This window comes from Schistocerca piceifrons, chromosome 6, assembly GCF_021461385.2.
Source record: "Schistocerca piceifrons isolate TAMUIC-IGC-003096 chromosome 6, iqSchPice1.1, whole genome shotgun sequence".
NCBI lineage: Eukaryota > Metazoa > Arthropoda > Insecta > Orthoptera > Acrididae > Schistocerca > Schistocerca piceifrons.
In genome coordinates this window covers 79,245,485-79,264,189 of record NC_060143.1, presented here as the reverse complement: position 1 = coordinate 79,264,189, position 18,705 = coordinate 79,245,485, and the positions used below count along the sequence as shown (strand labels likewise).

At 46.1% G+C, this 18,705-nt stretch overlaps 1 protein-coding gene and 1 pseudogene across 5 annotated transcripts in view; one reads left to right on the top strand and one right to left on the bottom strand.

The window, feature by feature from the left end:
* The window catches only part of LOC124802503 (focal adhesion kinase 1), a 762,075-nt gene that overhangs the window by 569,736 nt on the left and 173,634 nt on the right, over positions 1 to 18,705 (top strand). The window lies entirely within an intron of this gene.
* Positions 7,499 to 7,616, bottom strand: LOC124803610 (annotated as a pseudogene).

Sequence of the window (18,705 nt, the reverse complement as noted above, 5' to 3'; positions counted from 1 at the left end):
GTTACCGCAGGAGAAAGAGCTAGAGGCAGGTAGAGTGCCGCCATCGCTGCGCCTCGGCGTCACTCGCTGCCCGTAGTTTCCGCGAGTGCCGCGGCTTCGGATGTTGCAATATTGCACTTACAACACCCGTCCAAATTTGAGCGACTAGGGTTTCGTTGTCACAAGATGGCCTCAGTATAAACTCGCGCTCTCTCGCGTCACACGTAGTCAGTGCTGTGTGTTTGTGTGTGTGTGTGTGTGTGTGTGTGTGTGTGTGTGTGTTAAGGCGAGGGCATAAGCAAGATTTGTTGTTACAGTGAGAGCAGGAACGTGGGTGCTGGTGGGATTTTTTATATGGCGATCTCGAGAAAAGCTAGCGAGAGTAGGATGTAGGTTGATGGTGACTTCATTAGCAGCCCGGTTTAATAAAGACCAGTTCTCATCAAACTTTAGTTTCCGTGGCGTGTTTTTGCCCGTGAAGTTTTTTTCCATCAGTAATTAATGGTCCCACTCTCCCATGCACGCAAAAAAAAAGTAGCTACCACAGCGAGAAAGGAAAGAATTGTACTCCCCACGGCATTTTATGACCGCAGATCGTCATTCCTTTAACATAAGAATGATTTTGCTATACAGCTGTATTGTCACCATTGTTGCTCGGAATGCCTCAGATAGTTAACTATCTCATCGCTCTATGACGCCCTTATATCCGTTTTCGACATTAGAAAGCCATCGGCGCTCTAAATTAAACATGGTGTGTAAATAAAAAAATGGCCCTGAGCACTATTGGATTCAACTGCTGTGGTCATCAGTCCCCTAGAACTTAGAACTACTTAAACCTAACTAACCTAAGGACATCACACACATCCATGCCCGAGGCAGGATTCGAACCTGCGACCGTAGCAGTCGCGCGGTTCCGGACTGAGCGCCTAGAACCGCTCGGCCACCGCGGCCGACGGTGGTTAAGAAGCTATCTGTACATTACCTTTTTAAAATTTCCGAGAATGCGGGCAAAATTGAAATGGGTCTGTAGTTTGATGGTATGTCTTTATCCTCGTTCTTTAATAGGGGTTAAATTTCAACATACTTGAGCCAATCAGGAAATGTTCCAGTGATAAGATTTCTTTTAGGAATTTCTTACAATTTACCGAATTCACTACAACATTTTTAATAATCTTGTTGAAATTTAATAATATCCAGTAGAATTCTCTGTGTTTGGGATGGATGTTATTTCTGTTGATGAAGTGATTGCATATTCGTGTAACTGAAATTATTAATAAAACGGCGCCTAAGAAACTGGACTTCTCTATCATTAATTGATTACACAGTTGCGGAACAACAGCAGGCCTAGTCTCTGATCATGGAGAAAACAATTACTTGTATCCTAGGGCATTGTCTGCTAGTCGTGACAATCCCATACTATCACTAAAAGTTGTGAAATGCTGTTCACCAACGGATCATCTACTCTTAAAGCTATCTGCTGCACTTACTTTCCAATTTTACTATCCTCTTCTTTCAATGTACCCCATATTGATTTATTTTGTTGCCTGGTGCTATCTTCTTCTCATGGTGTATTTTCTTATGTGTCTGGATTAATCTCCATAACATTCTACAGTATTCCTTGTAATAACTTAAATCATCAACATTGGAACTGTTCCTTTATTCCCTCAATGTTCAATCTGAAGTACCGTCTTCGTAGCGGAAATATAGCGTCGGAGCCTTTGGTGCGGAAGGACCCGGGTTTGATTCCCGGTGCCTCATCGGATTTTTCTGAAGTCGGTAGATCTGAAACGGGGCCTACTCAGCCCTTGTGAGGCCAAGTGAAGAGCTCCTTGTCTAAATAAGCACCAGCATAATCACGATTCAACGGCTGGAGTGACTGGCGGCATGCTGATTACACGTCCACCATCCCGTACTGCCCCGTAGACAGCACTCGGGCCAGAACTGAGGCCCAGTCCGTGAGCGATGTTTGGCCGGCCGTAGTGGTCGAGCGGTTCTAGGCGCTTCAGTCTGGAACCGCGCGACCGCTACGGTCGCAGATTCGAATCCTGCCTCGGGCGTGGTTGTGTGTGATGTCCTTAGGTTTAAGTAGTTCTAAGTTCTAGGGGACTGATGACCTCAGCAGTTAAGTCCCATAGTTCTCAGAGCCATTTTTTCCCACTAAGATCCGAAAACCAATACCACGATAGAATAACAGTTAACATCGTCAAATGACAAGCATTTAATTACGCAAGTTGCCTCCACCAAATCCTAGTACGCTGACAGGGTTAAGACCAAACTGTCTATTTAAAATCTGACTAGATGCACATGGAACCGCAAAAGACAATTCCACAAAGATCTAAAACAGCGCTAAAACAGTCACTATACAGCAACAAGACGAATTGCACGTAGACATGAACGTTAAGAGCACAGAAACGGTCAAAAGACCTGATACACATCGTCCGCTGAGACGACCGACCGAACGATCAATCTTTGGTCGTTGCCAATCAAGTCAGGCAAGGGAAACGTCGGAGTATAAAACCGCCAACTGATAGCTTGATGGCATGAGGTCACTTCGACGGACGGACACACACACACAAGTTGCACTACTCGAATATAACGATCCATTCAACTTAAACTCGCTGAATCCGGACCTCAACGCGGTCGTGCTCTTTCGCGGCCACATCCTTCCATCGAGCAGTACATATATCGCCAGCTCGCCGCTGGTGATATCGGTTCTCACTCCTGCTTCGTCTCAACTGAACTCGGACCCACAACGTCCCGCAAATGCTAGAGGTGGTTCCAAAGACAGTACCACAGTACTCGCTATTGATAAACGCCGCTGCTGCCACTCACGGGCATACAATGCGAGCGAACGCAGTAGAGCCAGTGAACGCTGTAAGAAAACGAGAGGTCACAATCCGAATACACGACGCCAACCTGTCAACGGCACAGACGCGAGTCGGAGCACGGGTCAAGGGTTTTACTAAAGTGACTTTTACATTATTTTTCGCAGTGTGCATGGCTGATGTATTATTATTATGTTAGAGATTTTTGATGATAAATAAGTGAGTCAGTCATAACTTAATGTCTCCTACTTTTTAATTTTACAAGCAAAGTAAGTGATATATTGTTGTGGTAACAGATACAACATTCACGATTAATTTGTCTCAGAATTACCATGTTTGACCAGAGTTGCTTTTTGCCATATTGAAACAAGAGCATGTATACCTGTCCGATAAAAATCGTGGCACTGCTTCCTGAACCACTAGCGTAGAGACATTTTCAAGGTCTCCGCATCTTCAAATGAACGTCCGCCAAGAACTTCTCTGCGTGGGCCGAATAGATGGACGTCTGATTTGGATTGTTTTGCTTGCTTCTTTATTCTGCTCGTTCAACATTTTCGGTACCAGGCGTCCTCAAATCTTGATGTAGCCCAGTTTTCCAATAGTGGTCATCACACTACCTTCGTGTGCGATGCCATTCATCTATTGTTACCTCTGCAGTCGTCGCGGATGATCTGGTCGACGCGCTGGATGTTGTGTGAAACCATTGCGGTCGCTTACCGACCACTCCGCTTTGAACCAGTCAACTGTGTTAACTCTAGCGTGTCTACAATGACGAACTCGTCGTTTAACGGTGTTTACGTCGTGACCGCAGTATCGAAGTACACTTTCTTCATCCTTTAGTGGATGGTGTTGGCCGTCTCATCTTCTGCAGTAAGAGATTCAGTCACAGAACACTGTCAGTGGTGGTCATTTCCTAAATTTATACAGTGCAGTCATACGGGGTGTTCAAAAAGTCTCTCCGCGGTGCCGTATGATTGTTAGCCGCGCGTGCCGTATACCGCAGTGAATATACCGAAATGAAACTCAGTAAAATACAAGTTATTAATTTATTGAATATACATTTTTACTTACAAATTTTTACATTAAATGTTGAAAGTGTCCCCCCTGTTTATGAATACACACTTCAATTCGCCTAATCATGTTTCCAAACACAAGCAGTGAAAGTGGATATTGCAGTTTTCGATGGATTTTGGACGGTTTTTTTAGACAGTTGCTTTCGCTGCACCCCAGAAGAAAAAGTCAGGTGGTGTTAGGTCAGGCGATCCTGGAGGCCAAAGTCCCTGTGAAATTATGCGATCACCAAAAACATCAGCTAGCAGTGACATTGAAACGCCAGCTGTATGCGCGGTTGCACCATCTTGTTGAAAATCACCGTTCAGTATTTCACTTACGACAAGTTTTCCTATGAATGGGTACAGAATGTCACTGCAGTTTTGTTATGCGTTTATTGTTCCGTTGAAAAATATCGGACCCGCAATCCGATGTCTAGAAATTGCAATTCAAACTCCTATTTTCACAGAATGAAGTGGTTCCTCATGAATACACAATGGATTTGCAGTGCTCCACATACGAGAATTTTGCGAGTTCATGTACCCGGATAAATGAAACCACGCCTCATCAGTGAAAAACGTTTCATTAAGAATATCCCTTTCATTTTGTGGAACGAAATTTTAGAACCATTGACAATAATGCAGTCTCTTGCCATAATCAGTGTTTTTCAGTTCTTGCACGGCTGTCACTTTATATGGGATAGGTTCTAATTTTTTCCTTACAGCTGTGTGGGCCATCCAACACTAACATCGATTTCCTGACCGAGTTTTCTTACTGACTTGTTCGGACTCACGGACATTTTGTCGGAAATATCGAGTAGTTTATCCTCAGACAAAACGCTAGGACGACCACTTCTCGGTGCATCTGTCACTGAACCCGTACTTCGACAGTTGTTAATCAAATCTCGCACAGTATCACGATGTGGGAGTGTTGTGTCCGGGAAAACTGAATTAAATGTTTGACGGACTGAAACTGTATTTACCGTCAGCTTTGAACACTTGTTCGATTAAAAACACACGTTCTTCAATGGTTAGCATTTTAAGTGACAAAAATGAAACAAACGAACAAAGGAACTAAACTTAAACGTTCGCGTCAACACGTAACGACACACACCAACGATACTACTGACTCTGGCTGAGATAAACGAAACAGTGGAATGTTGGGAGAGTCCACTTGAAGGGAAGTAACCCAGGCAGGCGAACAATCATACGGCACGCGCGGCTAACAATCATACCGCACTGCGCAGAGACTTTTTGAACACCCCGTATATCGATCTAGGAGTGGACTGTGGAAGAATGTTTGCGGAAAGGTGCCAAGGCAAGGCCCAGGCAAATCCATCTGAGGAATGTTGTCAACAAACCATTGCCTCACAGATGCTACTTTAAGACAGGGTGCATTGTCAGGCTGGTACAATAAATCATCGTGTCCGAACTGTTCCCCTACACTACAGTATGCAGGGCACAGTGCTGTAAAATGTATTCGTATCCTTCCTCATCTTGCGTTTTTTTTTTATGCGCAATAGGGGGACCAAATCCTAACCCCCATGCCTTAATACAGTCTCCTCCATCGTTAACTGTTAGCACTAAACGCGATGGCAGGTAACGTTCTCCAGGCATTCGCCAAACCCAAACCCTTCCATCGGATTGCCACAGGGTACAGCGTGATTTATCACATCATATCACTCGTTTAGTGTCATCCACTGTCCGGTGGCATCGCTCTTTGTACCTCCTCAAGCGTCGCTTTGCATTGTCTGCTGAAATGTATACTTTATGGGAAGGCTGCTTGGTCATTGTACCCCATTATTTGTAACTTACGCTGGCTGACTCATTGTGCTCGGTGTAATGCTGGTAAGACGTTGGGATTCCCTCCGCTGTTTTCACGCGACTTTTTACAACCACCTTCCACAATGCCGTTTCCACTTTACATCCACATCTCCTACGCTCGTAGAAGGGTTGAAACTGAACCGTGGCTGGCTCATGTTATGCGTTGGATTGAACCTTGGTTGCTATTCTGTGTTTAGTCTCCCGCGGCTATGGCGATTATGCTGTTATCCTCTCTCTCTCTCTCTCTCTCTCTCTCTCTCCGCTAGTGGCAGCCGTGGTGTGTGTCGATATTCGCACCTTGTACTACCTGTGGCCTGGCGCTTATAGTTCCGGCGGTGCGGTGTGCGAGGGAGTTGGTCGGTTGGCGTGGAGCAGCGAGGAAATCTCCGCTGCGTGTAGTTAGGCCGAGGCCGCCGGCGGCGTCCACGCGCGGTCGGAGTGTGTGGTGCTGTTCCCAGTGCTACGAGGTCCGTGGCTCAGCGATACTGGACATGAAAGTTGAGTTTTGACTTATCTACCGGCAAGTCACGACGGTTCACATTGTGTCGTTTGGATTTCGTTGTCGGCTGTTGGGACATTCCCGCGAGCAACCCAACGTGTGTTTTCAAGTTGGCAAATTTTAGCCAACTGCACTTGGTTATTTTGAATTGAAGTACACCAGCGGAATCTTCTGCCTTGTAGCCGGGAGGACGACGGTTCAATCCCGTCTCCGGCCATCCAGATTTAGGTTTTCCGTGATTTCCCTAAATCGTTTCAGGCAAATGCCGGGATGGTTCCTTCGAAAGGAACACTAACAACCACCACCACCTTGTAGCCGTTAACGTTCCGGTTACCTGCCCTGGACGTTGTAAATTCAGGCAGTGTATTGTCCTCATCGTGTTGTCGCCGTCCAGCACGGTGTGTAGTTTGACAGCTCACTGTATAATTGGTTGTAGGCGCCAATACTTTCTACGTTGTTCCATTGAACTCCCTGTTGTGTGCTGGTCAGGTGGAGCGGAAGTTATCTTGTCGGTAGGTCCGTTGGCTGTCTGTTGGTTGGGTTGTCATCGGATCGAGAATGGTTGGGCCGACTGTCTGTCTCACCTAAGCGAGCGTTAGTGTTTGAATTCCAGGCCGACCCTCGGAAACTTCTGAGCGCCGTTGGGTGTACTGCCTTTTCTTATTTGTTCTTGTTGTTTCTATTTGTATGGCTTCTAGCCGATTTTTAATTTAAGGTTGTTTTTCCCTTAAGGCGTAGGATTGTTTGGGCCTTCAGCCTAATTAAAGAACTTTTTAAGGTAAGGCCTTTGGCCTTTTAAAAATTTTATTTTGGTTTGAGTCTTACGTGATGGGCCTTCAGCCGATTTTTTAAAAAATTAAAGTTGTTTTGCTCTTAGGATGTGAGATTATTTGGGCCTTCAACCTAATTGGAAGAACTGATTTAAGATAAGGCCTTCTGCCTTTTTGATTTTTGTTTGAGTCTTAAGTTATTGGCTTTCAGCCAATTTTAAATTAAAGTGGTGTTGCTCTTAAGGCATGACATTGTATGGCGCATTCAGCCGGTAGTTAAGTTCCAAAAATTAATGCTATTTTTTTAATTTTCTTGGCTCTTGTAATGTCTGAACTAAACTAAATTCCGTCCGAACAGGCTTTGCCAGGCCCAACGGCACCGATCGACCGCCGTATCATTCTCATCCACAGGCGTCACTGGATGCGGATATGGAGGGGCATGTGCTCAGCACACCGCTCTCCCGGTCGTATGTCAGCTTACGAGACCGGAGCCGCTACTTTTCAGTCAAGTAGCTCCTCAGTTTGCCTCACAAGGGCTGAGTGCACCCCGCTATCCAACAGCGCACGGCAGACCGTATGGTCACCCATCCAAGTGCTAACCCAGCCCGACAGCGCTTAACTTCGGTGATCTGACGGGAACCGGTATTACCACTGCGGCAAGGCCGTTGGCCTTCTAATGTTTGGTCAAATAAATAAAGTTTTATGTTCGAGTGTAACTGAGAGCCGCTTATTTTAACCCCTTTCCTCAATTTAAACTACCTGTCCTGTCCTGCGGGTTTAGCAGGGCGTCTCAGAAAAGTCTCTCATGCATTTGTTACCTAGGAAACATCCAGTGACCAGCCCATGTTGGAAGTCATTGAGCTCTCGTAACCGACACACTCTGCTGTTACTGCTTGTCTACTGACAACAGTGTCTCCCCAGGGGCTGCTGCGTGGGCAGACGTCGCCGCTGCTGTCGGCGGTGATAAGATGGTGGCGAGCTTCCTTCCGCTTCCGCGTCCCGCCAGCTGCTGCCACGCGACCGCTTCGCATCCTAGTCTGACTCACTGTCAGCGAGAAGAGTCAGTTACACGGTACCTTACCTACTGTCATTGACGGAGCTGTTTACTCTGACGCAGTTACAGTCGCGTCAGTTTTCCGACATCTCCGTTCGAAACAAGCAAACCGAAAGCTGAAGGTAACCTGGATTGGTTTTATACAGCTAACGTGATGTATGGTGGCATCAAGCCCGCTGAAGTACTCGTGACGTCGGCAGTTTCTCGGGGTGTGGCAGCGAGCAACTCGTGTGGCTCGAGTACAGGAGGTCACGAGCGGTGCGACTATGTAATACTCTCACCGTGAAGAACGTCCGGGACATAACGTTTCCTCGATCACTACCATCTGTGATCTTAAGCCATATCCGATGGCTCCCCACACCACGACGCTAGGAGTGATACAGCTGTGCTTCACCAGAGTAGTGGAAGAATAGGCCCGCTCTTCAGGTCGCCGCCGTACCTGCCGACGTTCAGTTGGGTTAGTGCAGAACTGCGATTCGTCGCTGAACGCAATCCGATCTCATTCACCAGCAGTCCGCGGTTCCCTATCTTAGCACCACCCTAAACACAACCGTTTCTGTTGTCGTTTTAACGCCATGGGACGGCAATTACTTAGCCCGGCTGCTCGAAGAAAACGATTTATTGACACACACGGTTTCAGAAAGTATCGTTCTTGTGAAACACGACTAGCTCTTTATACTCATGAAGTAATAAGTACTATCGACAGGGGATGTCAAATTGATTCCGTATTTTTAGATTTCCAGAAGGCTTTCGACACCGTTCCTCACAAGCGTCTTCTAACCAAACTGCGTGCCTACGGAGTATCGCCTCAGTTATGTGACTGGATTCGTGATTTCCTGTCGGAAAGGTCACAGTTCGTAGTAACAGACGGAAAATCATCGAGTAAAACAGAAGTAATATCCGGCGTTCCCAAAGAAAGTGTTATAGGCCCTCTATTGTTCCTGATCTGTATTAATGACATAGGAGACATTCTGAGTAGCTGTATTAGATTGTTTGCAAATGATGCTGTCATTTACCGTCTTGTAAACTCATCAGATGATCAAAACGTCTTGCAAAATGATTTAGATAAGATATCTGTATGGTGCGAAAAGTGGCAATTGACCCTGAATAAGGAAAAGTGTGACGTTATTCACAAGAGTACTAAAAGAAATCAGCTAAATTTCAAGTCACACAAATGTGAAGGCTGTAAATTCAACTAAATACTTAGGGATTATAATTACAAATAACCTAAATTGGAACGATAAAATAGATAATATTGTGGGTAGAGCAATCCAAAGACTGCGATTCATTGGCAGAACACTTAGAAGGTGCAACAGGTCTACTAAAGAGACTGTTTACACCACGATTGTCCGCCCTATTCTGGAGTATTGCTGTGCGGTGTGGGATCCGTATCAGGTGGGACTGACGGATGACATCGAAAAAGTACAAAGAAGAGCAGCTCGTTTTGTATTATCGCGAAATAGGGGAGATAGTGTCACAGACATGATACGTGAATTGGAGTGGCCATCACTAAAACAAAGGCGTTTTTCTTTGCGACGGGATCTTCTCATGAAATTTCAATCACCAGCTTTCTCCTCCGATTGCGAAAACATTCTGTTGGCACCTACATACATAGGGAGATATGATCATCACGATAAAATAAGAGAAATCAGGGCTCGCACAGAAAAATTGAAGTGCTCGTTTTTCCCCCGTGCCGTTCAAGAGTGGGACGGTAGAGAGACAGCTTGAAGGTGGTTCATTGAATCCTCTGCCAGGCACTTTATTCTGAATAGCAGAGAATCACGTAGATGTAGAAGTCTCCGATCAATGGTGTGGGATGAAGCAGAATCTTGCCGACAGTCCATTACTTGTTCTCGGTAGAGATAGACAAACTTGTTCATCCTTCGGAACTAGTTCACTGGTAATCGCTCTTTCTTGGGAACCGTTCATTTTTACTCGTTCACCATTCATTTGTGCTTGGGATATGGTTCATATGAAGAATTGAAAATTAGCAGCATAGGTGACTGAAGATGGAAGGCGCCAAGAGGGGGCACTTGCCTCTCCCCTGGAGTAAAGAGTTTTTATTCATAACAGAGTTCTCATACACTTGCAATTTTCGTGAGTCTGCAAAACCTCTCGTTTAGCCAACTGTAGCGTTATGTTCGCAGTGAAATAATACAGGGTGGCGCACGAAAAACCGGCCCCGATTACAGACTGCTCGCTAATTACGCACGATTTGTTGACCGTTACGAGCAGATTAGATAAAAATGTAATAATTAGGCGGTGAAGAAACAACAAATAAGCTAATGCAGACAACTTCGAAACAATAGATGACGATTGGTGGGCGACAATGAGCAGTGTAGTACTCGGGGCCGGTTTTTCGTGCGCCACCCTCTACCACTGAAATAATATTGTAGAAGTTACCATATTCTCTTTACAAAATGTGACATCAGACACTCGATTATGGAGCGCGTGCTTCACTCGGTTGCAAGTCGGTCTGCCTTCCATAACAATGAACATGTCCTTTTATCTTGGATCAAAAAAAGACGGAAAATGGCCACTCGTGAGTGCCGTGCCGACTTCCTTTGCATGTGTAATAACAAAAAAATCTTGCCTTTTTACAAGTATTTCTTCTGCTGTTTATCGAAATAGTGAACTAAACTGATACGCCGTTTTGTTACCTGAAAAGTGTATGAATTACATACCGTGTAATTTTTATGTAATTTACGTAATTATAAAATGCATTTTAATTACCGGTCGTGGTCAACGAACAACTCGTTACTGAATTAACTATGAGCAGTCGGCAGTGGAACTGCGACGAGTGGCCACGTGAAGTAGGACGAGTCCGGCCGAGCGAAACCGAGACCGAGACAGACGGGAACGGGACCGAGCCATGAAAGAGAGCGGCCGACAGAACGAGACCGACCGTTTCCCGTTCCCGGGAACTAGATGTAGAAAGCTGCGACTGAAGTGAACAATGAAAGATCGTTCCTTAGAATTCGTTCCTCGCTCGTTCCGTTCATCTTGGTGAACCGTTCCTTTGGACCCATTAGTTCGCAAACGACACATCTCTAGTCCTCGGATGGCAGGCGCATATGCGAAACGTTTACGGTGTGTTCGATGCACAATACGGCGATCCTCCGCTGTGGAGGTGAGACGTGACCGCCTGGAACCAGGACGATGGGTATACCTGCCCTCACACTCTCATGCTGACCAACAGCGGGCCACTGTGACAACCGAATGTTGCTCAAATCTGGACATGGCACGATTGCACCAGCTGGCCGAATGAAACTCCTTTCTAGCTTTGTCAGGCGCTGATGCAGCGTATTCTTCTGAAGCACCGTTAACTCCGTGCTCTTCACAGTAATGAGTCAACATCTGACGCTATCACCCACCTCCCCCCCCCCCCCCCCCCATATGCTCTCCCAGGCCTACTGTAAGTAGCCATTCTACCTGTCACAGACAGTTGCGACTCTGATCACTTACATACCAGCCGATGATGTGGACATGTACGAATTTAGATTTACATCCGATCAGGTCTTATGGGTGCTTCACCTATTTTTATTTTTGTTGCTGTCCTGTATTGCATGTTTACGTTAATCAATTTTAAATGCTGCAGGGGATTTTATTTTCGTGACCGTAAACTTTAAGTTTTTCCACGTTCCATTCAACGATGGAATGTGGGAAAGATGACTGCCTGTGCTCCACTGTGTGTTACATGGAGCGTCTCTTTAAGGCTCCCGCTGGAGCACTGAGTTGCACCAGCCATTGAAAGTCCTTAGGCAGTTACACGAGTCTGTCTAAGCTGAGACAATTTTTATTTGTATTCGTGTTTAAATGAAATGTCTGCAAAATAACACATAAGAGTGCTTTAAAGACTTGCCAAGAATTAATAAGAAAATGAAGAATAATTGAACAGCGTCACCATATCGTCTTGTAGTTGACCGCAGCACTGGGCTGGAAGCATTACGGTATCACTTTTAATGTATACAGTGTAGTTTGGCGTAATTTAATGTTGACAAGAGTATTTTGGATTTATATTCTTTCTCGTTTCGTACGGCCACTGAAAATGAATAAAGTGTCGAAATCGGTGTAACCATTTTAAAAAATGTGTGTGAGCATTGGGTAGTTAGTAATCTTTACAGTATGTGATCAAAAGTATCCGGAAATCTGGCTGAAAATGACTTACAAGATGGTAGCGCCTCCATCGGTAATGGTCGAATTCAATATGGTCTTGGCCCACATTTAACATTGATGACAGCTTCCACTCTTGCAGGCATATGTTCAATCAGATACTGGAAGGTTTCTTGGGGAATGGCAGCCCATTCTTCACGGAGTGCTGCACTGTGGAGAGATATCGATGTCGGTCGGTGAGGCCTGACACGAAGTTGGCCCTCCAAAACATTCCAAAGGTGTTTTATAGGATTCAGGTCAGGGCTCTGTGCATGCCACTCCATTACAGGGATATTGTTTTCATGTAACCACTCCGCCACAGGCCGTGCATAATGAACAGGTGCTCGATCGTGTTGAACGATGCCATCCCCGAATTGCTCTTTAACAGTGGGTAGCAATAAGGTGCTTAAAACATCAATGTAGGCCTGTGCTGTGATAGTGCCACGCAAAAGATGGGTTGCAAGCCCCCTCCACGAAAAACACAACCACACCGTAATACCACCGCCTCCGAATTTTACTGTTGGCGCTACACACGCTGGCAGATGACGTTCACCTCGCATTCGCCTTACCCACGCCCTGCCATTGGATCGCCACGTTGTTTACCGTGATTCGTCACTCCACACACTGTTCAGTCGTCCTATGTTTACGCTCGTTAAACCAAGCGAGGCGTCGTTTGGCATTTACCGGCGTGATGTGTGGCTTATAAGCAACAGCTCGACTACAAAACCCAACTTTTCTCACCTCCTGCCTAACAGTCACAGTACTTGCAGTGGATCCTGATGCAGTTTGGAATTCCTGTGCGATGGTCTGGATAGATGTCTGCCTATTACACATTACGACCCTCTTAAACTGCCTGCACCGAGCGAGGTGGCGCAGTGGTTAGCACACTGGACTCGCATTCGGGAGGACGACGGTTCAATCCCGCGTCCGGCCATCCTGATTTAGGTTTTCCGTGATTTCCCTAGATCACTTCAGGCAAATGCCAGGATGGTTCCTTTGAAAGGGCACGGCCGATTTCCTTCCCCATCCTTCCCTAATCCGAGCTTGTGCTCCGTCTTTAATGACCTCGTTGTCGACGGGACGTTAAACACTAATCCCCTCCTCCTCCTCCTCCTCAACTGCCTGCGGTCTCTGTCAGTCGACAGACGAGGTCGGCCTGTACGCTTTTGTTCTGTACGTGTCCCTTCACGTCTCCACTTCACTATCACACAGGAAACAGTCGACCTAGGGATGTTTAGGAGTGTGGAAATCTCGAGTACCTGGCCACGTTCCAAGCACATGAGGGCCGCGGAGCGCCCCATCCTGCCCTCTCACGATGTCTAATGACCACTGAAGTCGCTGGTATGGAGCACCTGGCAGTTGGTGGCAACACAATGAAATATGAAAAAGTGTGTTTTTGGGGTTGCCCCATACTTTTGATCAAATAGTGTATACTCAAACTCGACAAACACATGCCCGAACCCAACAATTCAGAAAATACGAATAACTTTTTTTTTTTTTTTGAGTGGATCCACAGCCTCTAAATATTTGATAAAAGAAAACACGGTCTGCAGTAGGCTGTAATGTAAACGATTGAAATGAAGACCGTTTACAATACAGCCGACTGCGGACCGTGTTTACTTTTATCAAATATGAATAGATACGCAGAGGGGCGGATGTGCCGCATGCACAGTAAGCTGCAGATAGGAAGGTAACTTGGAGTAGTTATACTAGAGGCGATCAGCACACGCAGCACTCGCGACCATGGCAGCTGCTCGAAAGCCGGGCAGCGTGTGATCGTGGCTAGAGTACAGGAAAGGATGAGAGTTTAATGTCCAGTCGAGAACTAGGTCATTAGAGACGCAGCGCAAGTTCGGATTACGAAAGGATGAGGAAGCAAATCGGCCGTGCCCTTTTGAAAGGAACCGTCCCGGCATCCGCGGCGAGCGATTTAGGGAAATCACGGAAGAGCTACATCCGAATAGCCGGACTCTAATTAGAACCGTCGTCCTCGTGATGCGAGTCTACTGTGGCTAACTACTGCGGCACGTCTACATCGATACTCCTCAAGCCACCATACGCTGCCTGGCTGGCAGAACGTACCCTGTACCACTGCTTGTCATTTCCTTTCCTGTTCCACTCGCAAATAGAGCGAGGGAAAAACGACTGTCTATATGCCTCCGTAGGAGCCCTAATTTCTCGTATATCTTCGTGGTCCTTACGGGCAATGGCGGCAGTCGAACTGTGTGGCAGTCAGCTTCAAATTTCGGTTCTGTAAATTAGAGCTCGGTCGTAGCGGAAGGGAAATCGGCCAAGTGTGGTAATGAACGTCCTGCAATGAAAACAGCATCCATGACAAGTGCTAGTTTAATGTATTTATTCATCTACTTCTACATGGCTACTCTGCAATTCACACTTAAGTGCCTGACAGAGGGCTCATCGAACCATTTTCATACTACTTCTCTACCATTCCACTCTGGAATGGCGCATGGGAAAAAGGAACACCTAAATCTTTCCGTTCGAGCTCTGATTTCTCTTATTTTATTATGATGATCATTTCTCCCTACGTAGGTGGGTGTCAACAAAATATTTTCGCATTTGGAAGAGAAAGTTGGTGATTGGAATTTCGTAAATAGATCTCGCCGCAAAGAAAACTGCCTTTGTTCAGTGACTGCCACCCCAACTCGCGTATCATGTCAGTGACACTCTCACCCCTATTGCGCGATAACACGAAACGGGCTGACCTTCTTTGCACTTTTTCGATGTCCTCCGTCGGTCGTACCTGGTAAGGATCCCACACCGCGCAGCAATATTCCAGCAGAGGACGGACAAGTGTAATGTACGCTGTCTCTTTAGTGGGTTTGTCGCATCTTCTAAGTGTTCTCCCAACAAAGCGCAGTCTTTGTTTCGCCTCCTCCACAATATTATCTATGTGATCTTTCCAATTTAAGATGTTCGTAATTGTAATTCCTAGGTATTTAGTCGAATTGACAGCCCTTAGATTTGTGCGATTTATCGTATACTCAAAATTTATCGGGTTTCTTTTAATACCCATGTGGATGACCTCACACTTTTCTTTGTTTAGTGCCAATTGCCACTTTTCGCACCATACAGAAATTCTCTCTAGATCGTTTTGTAATTGGTCGTCTGATGATTTTAGTAGACGGTAATAAATTTCAGTATCATCTGCAAACAATCTAAGGGCTGCTCAGGTTTGTTATCCACTTTCTCGCTGACAGTGCTACAAACACAGTAGTATCAGAAAACAGCTGTTCAGTATTTGTTACGCTGTCGCATACGACTAACGCACTGTATGTCCTTTTTGCCGCTGAACGTAACCCACCAAATCACTTTGAATAAAAATAGCATTAATGAGCATTTGTTACGTGGAATACAACTGCTACGTGTTTCTCTAGAGCTGTTCGAAAGGCCGGCCGCTGTGGCCCAGGTGTTCTAGGCGCTTCAGTCCGGAACCGCTCTGCTGCTACGGTCGCAGGTTCGAATCCTGCCTCGGGCCTGGATGTGTGTGATGCCTTTACGTTAGTTAGGTTTAAGTAGTTCTAAGTGTATGGGACTGATGACCTCAGATGTCCCATAGTGCTCAGAGCCTTTTCGAAAGCACAGGGTAATAATTAAAAAGAACCACAGTGGGAAAATACAATGCTTAATCCCATAATGATCGAAGGTGAAAGTTGGAGGACAGTTGGTCCCCTAAGTAAGAAACATTATCGAAATTTTTCGATGAAATCAAAGGAGGCACTTCTGACTAGACGTTCTCTCAAATTTTATATTACGTTCCAGGTTCCGTTTTAATCCATTTTGCGGTGACACCTGACGATTTTTCCGAAACCTCGTCCACAACTGAACTGTATGTCTAACGGAGATAACATAAAGAAGTCGATGAGCGAAAGAAAAGCACTAGGTTTCGTAATTTCAGCACGCCACTGTTCGTGAAGTGAAAGAGGTGTGAAAAAAAACCGAAAGTATTCTATAGCTTGTAGAAAAATTTCCGCTACCAGTCACAATGAAAGGTTATTTATTTGTAACACGACCGGTTTCGGGCTTGTGCCCATCCTCAGGTGTTTATACATTCATGTACATGTTTATATTGCTGGAGATAACTGCGTAAATACAAAAAAGTTATTTGGTGGTGACTAAACAGATACAAGTCACGGAGTTCAACAGCATCCACTGTGGATGAAATTCATATGAAGTGTTCTCTTTTCAAATGATTGTGAGAGTGTGTTAAGACAATTTCAGGGTAACACTGTAACGTTGGTTTGGGCACCTCATTCATCTAATAAATGACACAAATTCGTAATCAAATTAAACCACTAGTAGCTCGACATTTTCGCACTGAGAACAATTCCGGCTTGTTCTGGGTATGTCCAGTAGAATATACCTTCAGTTCACGGACATTAGTGGAAGCACTCAACCGTCAGCGAGTGTGTGAGCGCAGTGGGAAACCGCAGGCCGCGTGCCGTCACCGGCTCCTGGCGCGCTGCAGCCCCTACTGTACGGATCTCGGAGGCTGCGAGTCAGCGAAAAGCCGCTGACGAGCTTAGCACCACGTCTGATGGCCGGGGTGCCCCGCTTTGCAGCCTGCTCTCGGCTCGCCATACCCCCCGACCGTGAGCGAGGACGGCCACAACGGTTGTCGGCAAGCGCGGACTCGTGCGGTGTGAATGCGGCAGGGCGCGATGAATGGCCAGGCGGCGCGTGGTGTGCGGCCGCTTAGCGCTGGTTATCGCCGCGGTGGCGGAGGCGGTGCCTCGGCCGGTGTGTGGTGGCGTGCCACAGGCAGTGCCAGTGCTGCCGCTGCCCCGACAGGCGGCAGCAGACGCCCTGCCGAGTGCACTCGCGTCCCGCCTCGTCCAGGACCGCCTCCACCTGCCTACGTCTCTCTGGAAGTGCGTGCGCGGCCGCCATGGGCCGGTGGCTGCGCTGGCTGCTGTCCAGGGCCGACCTGCTGTGCCCCTGCTGCTGCTGCCGCAGGAGGCGGACCCGCAAGCGCGAATCCCTACTACAGTAAGCGATACCATTCTGCTCTCCTACTCTCTAGACTGCACTCCTCTTCTCGCTCTGCTGCCGTCGACTAATATAGGTTGTGTGACCGTAGGGCTGCCCGCCGAGTGGAAGCTTGTCATCTGCTTGCTTTCTCACTCGCAACAGCGCATAGCCCCTTCGTGCCCCTTGTTATCTCTCTAGTTTTTGTGCTAGTTTACTGAAGGCACCACAACCTGAGTACAACTTAGGAGCAGCTCATAATCTTTCTGTTTCGTCATCCATTGTGACAGGTTCAGAACATAAGGTAATAGCACGTAGTTCTTAGTTCATTCGCACTGTCTAACTCACTTGCTTGTTGTTGGGCGCGTAATGCATACCTATATGGACGTTATTTAGCTCTACGGTCGCAGGTTCGAATCCTGCCTCGGGCATGGATGTGTGTGATGTCCTTAGGTTAGTTAGGTTTAAGTAGTTCTAAGTTCTAGCGGACTGATGACCACAGATGTTAAGTCCCATAGTGCTCAGAGCCATTTGAACCATTTCGTTATTTAGCTCCATCTGCTTAGTGGTGTCTTCCAGCTAACAATGTTGTCTCTATTGTTAGCATTTGTCATTAGCAGAGTTGGTACATCTGCATCTACATGGATACTCTGCAAATCACATTTAAGTGCCTGGCACCTTCACAATTCTCTATTATTCCAATCTCGTATAGCGTGCGGAAAGAATGAACACCTATATCCTTCCGTACAAGCTCTGATTTCCCTTATTTTATCGTGGTGATCGTTCCTCCCTATGAAGGTCGGTGTCAACAAAATATTTTCGCATTCGGAGGAGAAAGTTGGTGATTTAAATTTCGTGAGAAGATTCTGTCGCAACCAGCCCAAATCCTGTATCATTTCTGTGACACACTCTCCCACATTTCGCGATAATACAGTACGTGTTGACCTTCTTTAAACTTTCTCGATGTACTCCGTCAGTCCTATCTGGTAAGGATCCCACACCGCGCAGCAGTATTCTAAAAGAGGACGGACAAGCGTAGTCTAGGCAGTCTCCCTAGTAGGTCTGTTACATTTTATAAGTGTCCTTCCAATAAAACGCAGTCTTTGGTTAGCCTTCCCCACAACAATTTCTGTGTGTTCCTTCCTATTTAAATTGCTCGTAATTGTAATACCTAGGTATTTAGTTGAATTTACAGTTTTTATTCCCCGATTAGGTAATTTAATCCACTAGCATTTTTTTTTTTTTTTCGCGTCAAATGAAACTACCGGTACCGAAGGTCGACCTCTGAAATAATGACGTGGATGTGTAACGTCATTCTTGCGCAAACCGAAATATAATTAACACTAACTATATTGGTTCTGGTTATATATTATTTTTTTGAAATTATGTTGGGATATCAACCGGATCTGTTGTATAGACCCAGCCCTAGCTTACGTTGAAAGGTAAGTGTTCGGTTGTGAATTGGTACAATGGTATCGGATGCTTCAACTGCCCCTTTATTTCAGCTACGTAATTTAAGACAAAGTGTATTAAAAATATTTCATAACACCTTGCGATCGTTTGTTTA